At 35.6% G+C, this 15,087-nt stretch overlaps 1 pseudogene; it reads left to right on the forward strand.

Annotated features, from left to right (window-relative positions):
* Positions 1-714: 714 nt before the first annotated feature.
* The window catches only part of LOC134363660 (integrator complex subunit 8-like), a 42,907-nt pseudogene continuing 28,534 nt past the window's right edge, over positions 715-15,087 (forward strand).

The raw sequence follows: 15,087 nt of genomic DNA on the forward strand, positions 1-15,087 counted from the left end.
TTCCCAATTTTAATCGTTTGTTAATTAAAAATACAAGAGCATTACAGAATGGAGGTAAATGTAAAATGAGGCTAACAGTACTTCTAGCAGACATGTCAAGAGTATGAATCAGGCACTAAATATTGAGAGCTAGACCTGAGAAGTAGCAGAAAGGCTGGGTCTCACGGTATGCTGTCATCCGTCCAGGAAGCGGGACGGGGACACTGGTGCGCACTGGGACAGTGGGGAGCATCTGCGGAGAGGACCTAGGTGAGAGGAAATCTCAGAAGTGGAAATTGGGAATTTGAAAGCACCGAAGACGAACTTAGCCTGGGTCACAACTAGAACCAGTCGTGTTCAGTCTTTTACGAAAACATTGGGGCCCGTTGCAACCCTAGATGAAGTTGTTTCTTTTTCTCGCTGAGGAACCCCCAGGGAAACATGAAAGCCCACCTGCGATGCCGCTTCACGCTGAGCCGTCTCCCAAGGCAACCGGGGGGAGGCGTGGCCTGATAATTGATCCCGCCTCCTTTCCCTCCATCCCGAACAATGATTGGTTCGCAGGCGCGGCGGAGGCGCAGGGGGGCGGATCCAGGATCACCCTCCGGCAGGTCTGTGCAGTCGTATTGGGTTGTGTAGGTTTTCGGGACGTTCCGAGTGCGGCCGCATGCCCGGCCGGTTCCTCAGAACGCAGGCCTGTGGCCATCGTCCGAGTGTGGGTTGGAGCCGGGAAGCATCCCTGGGGGTAGCGGCGGCGGGGGCAGGATGAGCGCGGAGGCGGCGGACCGGGAGGCGGCCACCTCCAGCCGGCCCTGCACCCCGCCGCAGACCTGCTGGTTCGAGTTCCTGCTGGAGGAGTCGCTGCTGGAGAGGCATCTGCGCAAGCCCTGCCCGGGTAAGCGCGGCGCCTGCAGCCGGGGAAGCGGGACACGGTCACCGGCGCTGTCCATCCGGCCTCCCTCGACCCCGCGCCTTCCTCGGCCACCGAAGCTGTGGCCTGGGAGGCGCGCACGGGGCCCAAGCTCTGGCCCGGTGCCTCGATAGGCATTAAACATCCTTGTGCTGGGGTCAGACATCCTTGTGCCGTTTAGGGACAAGAAAAGGTTCAAAACAGGATTGTCCACACCCGATGGGCGGGCCCTGCTTTGTCAGCCCGCCTTCTTTGGTCCTGTTTACTGTCTGGGGTTTCAGCACCTGCGAGGAGGGTCGGAATCCTCTTTTATAGAACCCCCGGCTGTATAAAATCAGGGAAATGGGAAAAATGAGCTATTCTGATGCTGATCCTGACGCTCATTAGTTAGTATCTTAGGTTCTTCAGTGAGGGGCTTTTACTGACTCTTAATTATATGTTCCAAAGTTGGGCTGTAAATTAAAATAAAATCTTTGAAAGCAGGAACTGCTATACAGTTGCAAGATGGCTATTGTATAGTGGTGATAATGATTAATATTCCAATTAAATGGGCATTACTGGGGAAGAAGGAAACTTCCAGGCATTTCTGGAAAGAGGTATTAGCATGAAAATTAAGTTCCTTGAATTGCATTTTACTAAATTCAAATCCAAATATAGCTTGTTCAGTTTAAAAGACGCCTTAACTGATGAGGACTACTATGTGAGAAGTTAGTGCACTTTTACTTGGGCGGTTTTACCACCTATATTATGTCCTTTTAATTCATTCTTTTTGAGAAGCCTGTGTTGAGTGCTTACAGGGTGCCAGGCACTGTGCTAAATTCTTCACATCTGTTATTTCGCTTTATTCAGTTTTCACAATAATCCTGTGGGGTAGGTTGTGCTACCCTCTATTTTGCACTGGAGGAAACAGGTGTAGAGAAATAACTTGATGGAGGTCCCCCTAATTAAGTGTCAAAACAAAAGTTCTTAAAGGCTGCGTCTCTTTCCTCTAGTTGGCATTGGTTATTTGCTGAACTGGGAATCTAGAACTATTATGCTCTTTTCTTTCTTCTGCACTAATCTGTTATCCTTTCCTCTTTACCGCTCTTCCTGATCTTCCCCTCTTCAGCCCCCTGCACACTTCTTATCCTTAGTCACTATAACTACGCAGCTGTTTGTATTCCTTTTGTGGCCAAAAACAATACATTAAATCCTTTTGCGTCTTCATAATTAAAACTTTAGTTAAGAATTTACTTTCTTTTAAATCCTAGATCCAGCACCAGTTCAACTTACAGTTCAGTTTTTGGAACAGGCTTCCAAACCTTCAGTTAATGAACAAAACCAAGTTCAACCTCCACCTGATAATAAGAGAAATCGTATGTTAAAACTACTTGCTCTTAAAGTTGCTGCACAAAAATTTGAAGTGGGACTTAGACATATTAGAGAAAAGGTTTAGAAGATTTAAGTGACATTCTATTTGCAGTACTATCTAGATATCTTGGTTTATTTTTATATATGGTATTTGATATTGGCCCTTAAAATAGAATTTTTTTTTTCATTCTTGGTAAAATGTGTACGTATTTTTCAAAAGGTGTAAGAAGGCATATGAATGTTAGACGAATTTAAATTGCCCTTTAAAGAATAAACGATGTTATCAGTAATGAGGCAGCTTAATATTATTATTTTTGACATGGTAACTAGAAAAAATTCACACCTAAACTGTTTTAAATGTTTCTATTGACTTTTACATATCTGAGTAAGATGAAAGAAAGTGAATAAAATTAATGATGGATGTTGCATAATGTAGATGATTTACTATTGAATAATTCAGTTAATTTTACTGGTCATAAATCAGTCACTATCTCCCAACTATTAAAATAGCATATTAAAATCAATGCATATTTGTTTAAACATAAATACTTTCAAGGCTATGGTTAGAAATGACTTGTTTTCATCCCCTTCCCTTCACAATTTAAAAAGAAATACCTTATAGAAAATTTGGAAAAATTCAGAAAATAGGAAATAATAGGGGAGGGGAGAGAAGTATATTTTAACATTTTTTGTGTAATTTTTGTCTTTTCTCACTATATTTTTAAACAAAATTTATACCTCCATTGGTACTGTTTTGATTTTTTTCCACTTAAAATATGAATATTTCCCCATTTTTGTTTTTTTGAAGATGATTCCATTGTATGGATGATTAACTCATCCTCCATTGACAGTCAGTTTTTCACTACTATAGATCACAAGGCCTTAAATATCTTTGTCCATAAACTTTATTTGTGTCTTGATTTATATCCTGAGGATAGAGTCTTAAATTGCTGGTCATTTGGTACAACTATTTTTAAGGCACATGAGGCGTATTGCATCCCATCAGAGTTTATACTCTTACCAATAGTATTTTTAAAAAAACCTTTTTTTCAGCATTTTCAACATTTTCCAGCATTAAATATTAGAATAAAAAATGTATTCTTTAATCTGAGGGGAAACCTATACCTTAATAGACCGAAGAGACATATTAATAGCAGTGTGTACAAAGAAGTATGGTATATATGAGACAATTGGAAGATGTAATACTGATTGGATATTTGATGATAATAGCAAATTTTGATTTTTTAGATTAGAAATTAATACTGCAATTATGTTGAGTTAATTTTTTGAGATACAGTCTGAAATATTTATGGAAGAAATGATTTGGGAAGTTGTTAAGAGTAGAGATGGAACATGATTGGCCATCAGTTGATAATTGTTGAAGCTGGATGATGGATACATGGGTTTTCATCATATTATTCTGTCTACTTCTGTATATGCTTAAATTTTTTTCATAATAAAAAGTTTTAAAAATCTTTTCAAATTTGATAGGTGTATGTAAAGATTTAGTCCTTTAGCAATGTAGTTGTTTTCAGTGAAGATATGGAATTGTGTATTTTGTGCTTCTTATGCAGCTAACATGCAAACATGTACCTTTTGCTTCTTCCTTTTAAGTTTGTCAGTTCCAGTGTTGAATATGCTGCTAAATGAACTGCTCTGCATCAGTAAAGTTCCTCCCAGGACAAAGCATGTAGACATGGATCTGGCCACTTTACCTCCAACCACTGCCGTGGCTGTACTTCTCTGCAATAGATGGTAAATTTTTTCATAGACCCCGAATGTGTCGGGCAACCTTTGTTTAATTGCACTGTCCTTCACGTGTATGCTTTTAAGGGACCTCTTTTGCTCCAGAGGTCTCGAGAGGATATTGAGAGCTGTGAGTCTGATGGAGAAAATTTGTGACTGCATAAATGAAAAGCATTCTGATAAAAACCTGGATGATTTTTAAAGCATTATATGTCAAAGTATCAGATAATTTATGATACAAATCTTCTAAGGAGTACTTGAAAAAATAATTGAAGTGACATTTGTAATATATTAAATTTTCTTTTTTCTGTCTTTTCTTCAGGGCGATTAGGACAATTGTTCAAAGTAGTTTTCCTGTCAAACAGGCAAATCCTGGACCCCCTCAGTTAAGTGTGTAAGTTGGCAGATATGACCCTTGGCAGTTTTTTCATCAGAATTTTAAAAATTTTTGCTAGTTTTTAATAACTCCTGTTACAGAGGAAGTAGAGCAGAAATGGGAGGATAGAAGGCCTGCATGAAGGTTTGTTTGGGGGAATTACAGGGGTTGGAGAATCAGGTAGTGCCCTAGATATCTAGAGTAAAGAGCTCTGAAAAAGAAAGGGAGTACTTTGGGTATTGTGCCATTCATCTGAAAGTATTAAGATTTTTTATTCATTGAATTAAATTGTCTTGAAGAAGTCATATTTTTGTTTTAAATGTGGGCAAATTAATATCTGTAAATACTAGTTTAGCATATGAAAGTTAATTACAAAAGTGATCTCATCTGGAGTTCTGAACCTAATTCTTAAGTTCTAGGTAGCAGCTTACCCAAATGTGGAGCTAGAGAGCATAGTTTGTAACTTGACATAAATGAGCTTTTGTTGTCGATAAGTTTTACTCTTAAATTGAGTATTTTTTTTAATGCAAAGCAAATGAGAAAATACAGTTAAGTTAATGAACATCATAATAACTAGGGTTTTTGTTTTTGTAAACATGAAAAGAAATAGCATTAAAAAACTTTAAAGTGAACCTCACTTTCAAGAAAGGTGTTTTTTTAAGTTTTGAATTTTTCAGTCTTGAGAATAACATTTGATGGTCTTCACTCATTTCTTTTAGTATGAATCAGATGCAACAGGAAAAAGATCTAACAGAAAACATTTTGAAAGTGGTAAGTATTGGCATCAGTTATGCAGACATTTCTGGAACAGATGTAGATGTGCCTCTACTGTTAGGTTTTTACTGTTAGATATAGGTAACATTATAAATTGTACAGATTTTCAACTCTAATGGTAGTGTACTTTACCATTGATTCTATTGTTGAATATGTCATGATACTTTAGCAGGGAGAATCAATCTTACAGGTGATGTCTTTATATTCTTTTGTATATTCCAAAAATTCTACAATATGTATGCATTATATTTTTAAAATTATTTTTATAATCAGAAAATTATAGCAGTTATCTTTTAATTGATCTACTTACTATAAAAGGAGAAATGTGGAAGTCTCTGTAATTATTTAATACTTACAGTGTTCCAGAGATACCATGTAAGGTGTAGATACTGGGGGAGGAGAGGGAAGATAAGAAATAATCTAGCAGAAAAACAAAACAAAACAATCTAGCTATATAAAACAAATATGCTGTAGTAGTTTGAATAAGCAAAAAGCTTGCATCATTTTAATTTTGTTACCTAGTGCCTACTAAAATGGCTGGCACATTGAGGCATACAAACATTTCTTGAATAAATCCAAGTGGAACAGTGCAGATCTTGAGAGCTTGTTTGGAGGTTCTAGCAGGGGAGCGCAGCTACTCGTATACCCTTGACCGAAGAACGGTCCTCTCCTCTAGCGGGGAAGATCGTCCTCTTCGACCGAGCGCGCAGCTTCGGGAGGGACGCACATGGAGCGGTGAGGGAGGAAGGGGACACCCGCCTAGCCAGCCAGATCAGCCGAATCAACCCTGGCGATCAATGGGGTGACAGATGTCGCAGCCAGATCGCCCTCACATCCAAGTGCAGATCTTTAAAGCATTTTTCTTCATTAACTTTTCTATTGAAAAAAGATAGGTCTTTCCTATTTTTTATGTTTTCTAATTTTACAATAGGAACTTACTGTATTGGTTAATTTAAGACAACTTTTCAACAAATTTGATTATACTCTTGCTGTGTTAAAAATTTTTTTAACAATTCAGTACACTAAGTATCCTGTAGATATTTTTGCTTAGTATAATCAGTAGCTATTTTTGTATATTAATTTGCTTATTGAATTTTTGTAGCTAAAAGAACAAGCTGCTGATTCTATTTTGGTACTGGGGCAGCTCTAAAATTAAACAAGGATCTTTATGTCTACATGATAAGAACTCTAGATTTATTGGCCATGGAACCAGGCATGGTAAATAGAGAAGCTGAGAGTTCTGCTGCTGGATTGAAAATCAAAACTGAGAAAATGCAGTACCAGGTATTTATTTCAGTATTTAATCAATGTATGACAATTTTTTTGAAAATTTTACATGAGGTCATCCTAGTATTTTTAATTAGAATTTATTTCTGCCTTTGTCTTTTGATTTTGATTTAAGAGATTAAAACTTTGTTTGCATTGTTTTGTAAATTTTATAAGACATAACTTGAAATTTTTCTAAAGAAATTTAGGGGAAATTTCATATGATCTATTGTTTCTGAAAGAGTTTCCCAATTGTATTTTGGTAGACTGTTTAAATACTGAGAATTCAGTGAGTATACTTGTATCACTGATTTGCAGTTATTCATATTATTAAAAATTAGACCAAAAAAAAAAGCCCTATTAACATTGTGCTAGACTTTGAAAAATCTAGGCCACTAGAGAAAATATCTGCCTTTTCAAGGATCTTAAGTTTGTCTGCTTTCTCTAATTCTGGGCCCTAGATCCTTTGACAGCTTTCAGTTGATGTTTATTGCCAGATGCTATTTTAAGTGTTCATGTCTTCTTCTTCCCTGACAGATTGTAAAGTTTTTGAGGTCTCTTTTTTATGTTTTCTGAATCTTACTTTCTAGCACAGAGCCTTGAGTATAATAGAAATTTAAAAATATCTGATGATATCCTAGGCACTAGGTTAGTGCCTTTTAAACTATGTTCTCATTCCTTAGTTGTGTGAGTTGGGGTGGCTTCTTTCATCACTACTTCCTTTTCTAGAAAGGGGCAGAAATAGTTATGACAGAGTTGGGAAGGTGCCTTTTCAAATTAACTGGTTATAGAGCTGAATCACTTTTTTCAAGACCCCATGAGATGGAGTTTACAGGAGGAGTAGGAGTGATGAAGGATTGATACTTGGTAACCTTTTAAAATAATTAATGAAACTTGCATATATAGGAGGGTTTCTGGACTCTGGTATTTCATAATCTTTCAGAGTCTGTTTAAAAGTTTTTGTAGCACTTCTGATTTTCACAATATGGTGGATAATATAACTTGAAAAACAAAACGAAATTCCTATAAAACACCTAAGGGTGCGAGGTAAACTTTATCAAATATTCTTTTAATTACATAGCTGAGTTGCTATTTCTGTTTTTTGAATTGCAAATTAATGGTAATACTCATTTCTTGGCATGATAATATTTAAAGTATGTTCTTTTTTTCTTTTTCTCCCAAGTAAGCTAACCGGCCTTCCCTATATAGGGATCCGAACCCGAGGTCTTGGTGTTACCAGCACCACACTCTCCTGAGTGAGCCACAGGCCAGCTCTTAAAGTATGTTCTTTACATTACCAAAGTTTACCTAAGATTCAAAAGAAAAATTTTTAATTTTTTTCCCAGTAAACCAAGTGCTAACCTTCAGGGCAGCTTCATTATCAGTTTTTTTTTTTTTTTTTTTTTTTTAATCTGTTGAACACCTCTTATCTACAGAATTAAAACTCATTTTAATACTTGAAAATATCTTTTTGATATTTTATACTCTTTGCCTGGAAAGGGAAATTATTTATAAATATAGTATGTATATGTGTGCGTGTGTTATGTGTATGTATGTGTGTGTGTGTGTATATGTATATTGGTATGTATATTTATTTTTTACTGCTGTAGCACCCCTCCACTCCAGATGGGAGGAGCTTTCTAGAATGAAAATTAGCCACACATTTGGTATGGATTCAATAGTGCTTAGCAGTGTTGTAGAGGCTGAGAATAGAACTGTATCTATAAAGCATATCAATAAAGAGAGGTTCCATAATGAGTACCAGACATTTGAATTTGGCAGAGGAATAAGTATCTGTTGGCTAAGGTTGGTTTGGTATAAATGGAGATAAGGGGTGTGGAATGAAGCTCATTTCTAGGAACTGATATGAATGGGGAATTGAGAAGACTTATGTGATTAAAATAGAGGACAGTAGAGGGATTTGGAGAGAGAAGTTAATCCAGATTCTAAGATCCTTAAAGATTAGGCCAAGGAGCTTGAATTTTGTCCTAGTTTGGGGAATAACTGAGGACTTTTTAAGTAAGTCAGATGAAGAAGACTGATCTGTCAGCTATGTGCCGAATAAACTTCAGGCAGTAGTAGGAGCCTAGGGATCTGGGTTAATGCCTGGACTCTGTCACTACTTGATTATATGCTTTTCTTGTCACTTCTGGGCCTTAATATTCTTGTCCACGAAATGGCCAAGTTGAAGTAAATTTGAATCTTCTCTGAGTTCTGTATTTGGTGAAACTGAGCATCAATCTAAGAAAGTTCTTGGAAAAATATAGAAATTCTACCATTAGAAAAAGAAGAGTATTATTTTATAGTCATTAATTTTAATTTTTCAATTTACTCTAGTCAATCTATTATGATGGACATTTGTGCCCCCTCTCCTTTTGAGGGACTCCCCAGCATCTGTTCTCCTAAATTAGAAGAATTCGCTACCTTTTGAGACCTGGTAGGAGGCAGAGCATGCTTCCTATAATAGAAACTAAAAACTCCAAATACTAGCTTTCTCTAGCCTCATCTTGCTTGAGGGCAGGCATGTCACAGGCTCGACAGACAGAAACACTTAGTTGTCTGTGAATCAGTAGCTAGGAAGTCAAAGAAGTGGGTAAGATAGAGACTCCACTGAGGTGGTGGGTAACAGCAACAATGACAGTAAAATCTAGTTTCCAGAGGCAGTGCTTGGGAAGTGTAGCTGCTTCTTTCAGTAGCTAGTGTTGGTGGCTGCAGGGGATATAAGGTGTGAGGTCTAGTGTTGACCTTGGCTGCAGTTGTATCTTCATTAGAATAGTTTTGGCTCTTTTCCTGACTGCTTGCTTTTTCCCTTGCCTCTTTTGTTTTCCTAGCCTGATTCACCTTCCCAGTAATTCTGTAGGTTACCTGAAATCATATCAGTAAGTCAATTTTCTGCTTAAAAATCAGTCAGAGTTTGTTTCTGTTGATTGTGATGGTTTCTGTTGATTGTGACTAAACATTGATTATGGCATTGGTTGTTGAAATGTTTTCTTCCTATTTTTTTCTTTCCTTTGTTTTCCTTAGATAAAGATAATTTTGAGTTGTCAGCTCTTAAGTACATGAAAAATTATTAAGCAAATTGGTATTCATTACTGTTTCAGGTGTGTTATGATTTGGGTGCAGCATACTTCCAGCAAGGCTCCACAAATTCAGCTGTCTATGAAAATGCCAGATAAAAATTTTTTAGAACCAAAGAACTAATTGCAGAGGTAAATACAGTCATAATAGGCACATAATATTCAGTTCCTTAACACATCTGTAGGTTTTTTGGCTTTAATGTTTCTGATGATAAAAAACAATGTGTTCATTGTGGTAAATTTGGGATGTTAAAATATACTAAAAACTGGTTTTAAAAAATCTATATTACTGCCTGGAAATAACCCCTTTGGCTATTTTAGTGTATTTTCTTCCAGTTTTTTTCTTTTTCTTTTTATACAGTTAAGTTCATATTGTACAAGGGGTCTTCAGAAATTCATGGAAGGATTTGTATTGTCTTTTTTTAGTTTTTCCATAAACTTTTTGAGATACCCTTGTATATACTGTTTTGTATTGCTTAAATCTTTGAATAGGCATTTTAAATTTATCATGTGGATGTGCTCTGATTTACTTTATTTCCTTATGTTTGGTCATTCAGGTTTTTTTTTTTTTTTTTGGCAGGTGGTGGGTATAGGGATTAAACCCTGGACCTTGGTGTTATCAGCACCGTGCTCTAACCAACTGAGCTAACTAACCAGACTTGTTTAGGATTTTTACTCTTTATTATAAAGCTGCAATGTTTATATCTCCAAGCATAAATTTTTCAGATTTTAGAGGCTTTCAAGTTAAATTTCTTGAAAAGAATTACCGTGTCAGTGGTTATTAATTTTTTAAAGGCTGTAATTTATAGAACCAATTGCTTTCCAGGTACATTCCTCCCAGGATATTCCAATCAGCAGTGAGTGTTTTAAAAAAAGAATTTTTTTTTTTGTTAATTTGATGGGTGAAATACGGTATCTTTTATAAATTTGCCTTTCTTAATTCCTAATGAGGGCAAACTGTTTTTATGTGTTTATTATTTGCATTTTTCTTTTTATGATTTCAGATGACTGATTAAAATACATAACAAAAATATTCCTGGTGCCTGGAAAAATTCCCACTTTAATCTTTCCTCTCCTCAGTAGAGAAATTGATTAAATGCCCTAGAGGTTTAATTTAGATCTATTCTAGACCCATTAGGAATCCCCATTTTACTTTGCCTAGGGAACTTATCAGATTTCTAATTTTATAGCATTTCAGGTATGGTAATTGAAAACTTTCATTATTTTTTTCAAATTGCCTTTTTAAAAAAATCTTCTGTTTTGGTAGAAGCATTTCTGTCCTTTCCCATTGAGTTTTCTTTGCTTTCACCTTTAAATCTTTGCCTGTTTATATGTACTTGAAAATGTTTAAGCTTGTTTTTAACAGTGTTTACTCTTCATTAATGTGTTATTTGTCATACCTACTTAGAGTGATAATAATGTCCGCCTTCTGTATGTTGGCCTGAAAACTCTAAATCAGGGGTTGACAAATTTCTTTGTAAAGGATCAGATAGTAAATATTTTAGGCTGTGTGGGCCACATTCAGCCTCTTTTGCATACTCTTATTTGTTTTTTTTTTCCCCCCTTTACAACACCTCAAATCGTTTATAACTCTAAAATGTTCATAGTCTAAGGGACAATCAAAAGCAGAGCACTGCTCTAAATCTTTAACCTTTTCTTTTTTTATGGTTCTTCCAATTTTGAATTTTGAATTTTTCATTAGTATTTTCTTGTACTATTAAGATATGCTAAGGGGTGCTAGACTACTGTTTATATTACATTAATGGATAATGATGTATACCTCTTGCTTTACAGATAGGTTCATTACCTCTTCATTGTACCATAGATGAGAAGCGGTCAGCTGGCTATTGTCAAGCATGTGATGTTCTTGTACCTTCTTCTGATAGTACATCTCAACAATTGACTCCATGTAGTCAAGTCCATATTTGTTTGGGATCTGGCAGCTATCAGGTAAGACGTTTGATGGAGTGCCTGGTGTAGTTGAAAAGTTTTGGAAGCCAGATGAAACTCGGTTGAAATTCTGCCATCACCATTTATGAGTTATGTGATTTGGGAGAAGTATTCTCAAAAGTGTTATACTGGCCTATAAAATAGTGGTAATAATTATCCCATTTCATAAAATTCTTATGAGAATCAAGTGAGAAGTTATAGGTTATAAGTGCTAAGGCAAAGCACTGTTCAGATGTTAGTTCATTATTACTGGTATTAACCTTTCTTGAAGGTATGGAGGTTGCCCATTTTAAATGAATCTGTAAAAAACTCTGTAAGCAGAACTCTTAACATTCAGAATTATAGGTAGACAGCTTTTAGTTTTACAGAGCCGGAAGTCTTTTGTCTGTTTTGAAATTTTGGTCTTGTAGCCCAGCTTTATTAGCCACTGCAAACATTAAGACCAAATGAGAAAGTGAGCAAAGCAGTTTTGGTAGGTTGGATGGTCTTTGTTATGAGCCTGGTCATCATTTCTGTTTTACTCATGAAAAAGGCTTAATTAGTCTATTAAGATTTTTATTGTCCCTTTGGGATTCTTATCTTAAGTTTTGTAATGAAAATCAGTGGGAATTAGAATTTGTGTTTTTAAAATCTTATTGGAAAGCCTTTATTCTAGAGACTGAACAGTTTCTTCAGGTTATCTTGCTCAAAACAGGAATCATGAAATGACAAAGCTGTAACTTACTTTTAGTTTTATGTCTCCAGTTGGATTTTATCTGAGCTCTATTAGTTCACTTCTCATCTAGAGTTTCTTTTTTTCACAGAAAATAGATGAAGAGGGAGGAGATAGCACTTCCTCCCCTTTTCCCTGGCCCATTTTTCAAATATTGTATTGCCCTAGGGAAGAAACTAAACTTTCTTGAAGATGAATTACAGATCCAGGTGAATTTATTAAAGACTAGAGATCTTTTAGTTAAACATTTCCTTAGTACAGGTAGGCTTATAGAGGGTCAGGATCAATTATGGTGAGATACAGATTCTTTAAGTGGCTGACTAGAATGGCAAGACTTGTGCACGCAAGAACTTTAGAATATTACCCATAGACAGGCTTGTGTTACTGTGAATATATTAAAAGTACCAAAATATGTAAGTCAGAAAATAGTGTAATGAGTAGCGAGGAAGGGGAAAATAGCAATTTTGTTGCAACTCTGAAATTTTTCACTTTAGTAATTAATATATTTGGAAGTATCTTGGAAATCATATTTAGCCTTTTATTTGAATAGGGTTTTCTTTATATGAACTCTATAGTTTTTATTTTTATTTTTTGCTGATCAAGCAGTAGTTGAACGGCTATAACCAATGTGTCTTCTCACACTTGGGAAGTGGCTGTCTTGCTCCTTTGGAGCCCTATGTTGCTCATGTTTTTCTGTGGAGATGAGATAGTGGTTTCTCTATAGTTTTGAAGCCACTTTTGTCAGTACTTTTGTGGTAGTGGCCAATTAGCTTGAACTGTTTCCAGAAATCCTCTTCCCTGTCTCTTCACACTATCTCCCCTTTCTTTCCTCCTCTTCCATTGGTTGAGAAAAAGCTGAGAAAAAGTCTGTATGTAATAATGTAGGTATTTTCTGTAATTCACTAAATAATATATTTTAAACCATTTACCTTTATTAGAAGTGTTAGCATATGTTTTTTTCTAGCTGAATTATTTCTAATTAATTTAGTATTTTTAAAAGTTTGTTTTACGAACCCATGTTTAAAGTGGATGAGAATATTTTAAACTTTTTCTATAGTAACATAACTGAATTGGCTCTTATTGATTGATTTCTCCCTCACCTCTCATTTTTGGTTCATGATCTTCAATTTTTTTTAAGAAAGGGGAGGGCTGTTTTTACCTTTAATCTAATTTTAGAATTTTAGAAAGAGGTTTTTCCTAATAAGATATTTTTATTATTTTCTCAACTTATATTTTTCATTATAGAAAGACTTTTTTAAAGGAAAGAAACTTTGCCATGGTTTTTGAAATGGATGCAATTTTATGTATGTATTCCAGGAGGTAATACAGATTTTCACTGACCATAACTTAACCTTCAGTTTACCTGTCCAGTTCCGGCAATCAGTACTAAGAAAACTCTTTCAGAAAGCTCAACAGGGGTAAGTAAGTAAGTTGAAAAATTACTTTTTGAATAAAAGAGCAAGTGCCGTCTGGCTTATCAAAAATATACCTCCAAATTACCTGTGAATCTGTGGCATTACTTTCACTTTTGTTAATGTAAAGGAAATTCACATAGCCAGAGGAGCCACTCTAACGTTTGGCCATCTAGTTCGTTTTAAAAGTGCTCGGGGGAAAGATTATACATAGCAGAATTCCATTATGTTGCCTAATCTGTAACTAAATTGTTCCTTGATAAGTTCAAAAACTAGTCTGCTTTTTTCCCCCAATTTGTTATATGATATTTACTAATGTGCTTGAATATCTTAAAATCTTACCTCAAGAATAAATGACTCATTCTTGTGAACTTAGTTTTGTAATATACACCTTTCATTTATAATAAAAATAACATTATTGGATCTACTTTTGTATTCTACAGAAATGAAGCTCTAGGTGAAATCTGTTTTAAAGTCTGTGCCTGTAATACAGTCCGTGATGTAGTGGAAGGTAGAACAATTAGTGTTCAATTTAACCAGCTATTTCTTAGACCTAATAAAGAGAAAATAGACTTTCTTCTTGAGGTAAGACTTTACTTCCCCTTTTGATTTATACTTGTGCTTTACAATTACTAGTGATCTCTTAATTGCTAAATCCAGTGTCCTCTTTTTTGTCTGTCTGACTTGCTTTTCTGTAGCTGATAGTTGACACTGTCCATAAACTGCGCTCTTCTGCCTTGTCATCTGCTAAGCTTGTTTCTAGTTCTCCTCCGGGTTTCCTCTCTACTCTTTATTGGGTTCTCCTTCATCCTTCATTGACTTCTCTTTTGCTCTTTTTAGTGTTTTTGTTTACTGGACTTTTATCCTTGGCTCTCACTTATTCTTATGTCATTTTTTATTCTCATCTGAAGCTTCAGTCACCTGTTCAATCACCTGTTTAATATAAAAACTCCCAAATCACACCTCTAGCCTCTCATGTAAGCTGCAGAATCTGTGTTTCTACTGGATTTCTCAGCCTTTCTCTTAAACAGTCTTCATGTAATAGACATTGAGAGAAGTACGTAAAGCACAAATAATGCAACTTAATTTCCCAAACACAACATTGCCAGCACTCTATAGAAGCCTTTCTTATGCTCTTTACCAAACCCCTCTGCTTCCCCTTGAGGTGAACACTGCCTTGCCTTTTGTGATAATCATTTCCTTGCTTTTCTTCATATTTTATTGCTTATCACCTTTTCGTGCGTCCTTAAAGAGTATTCTTTATTTTGCCTATGTTGAACTTCATATAAATGGAATCATGATATTTATTCTTCGTTTTCTTTCACTAAGCATTAAGCATTATATTCGTGAGATTAATTCAAGTTGTGTGTAAAGATTTTTTTCATTGTCGTAAGGTGTTAGAATATTATATGGACCATGCCACAATTTATTTATACATGCTTATGATGCTGGACATTTGTGTTGTATAAACTATAAAATTTTTACTGCTTGGAACATGCTTATACATATATCTACATGTACACATGTCCTAGTTT

Source organism: Cynocephalus volans, chromosome 15 (assembly GCF_027409185.1).
Source record: "Cynocephalus volans isolate mCynVol1 chromosome 15, mCynVol1.pri, whole genome shotgun sequence".
NCBI classification, from domain to species: domain Eukaryota; kingdom Metazoa; phylum Chordata; class Mammalia; order Dermoptera; family Cynocephalidae; genus Cynocephalus; species Cynocephalus volans.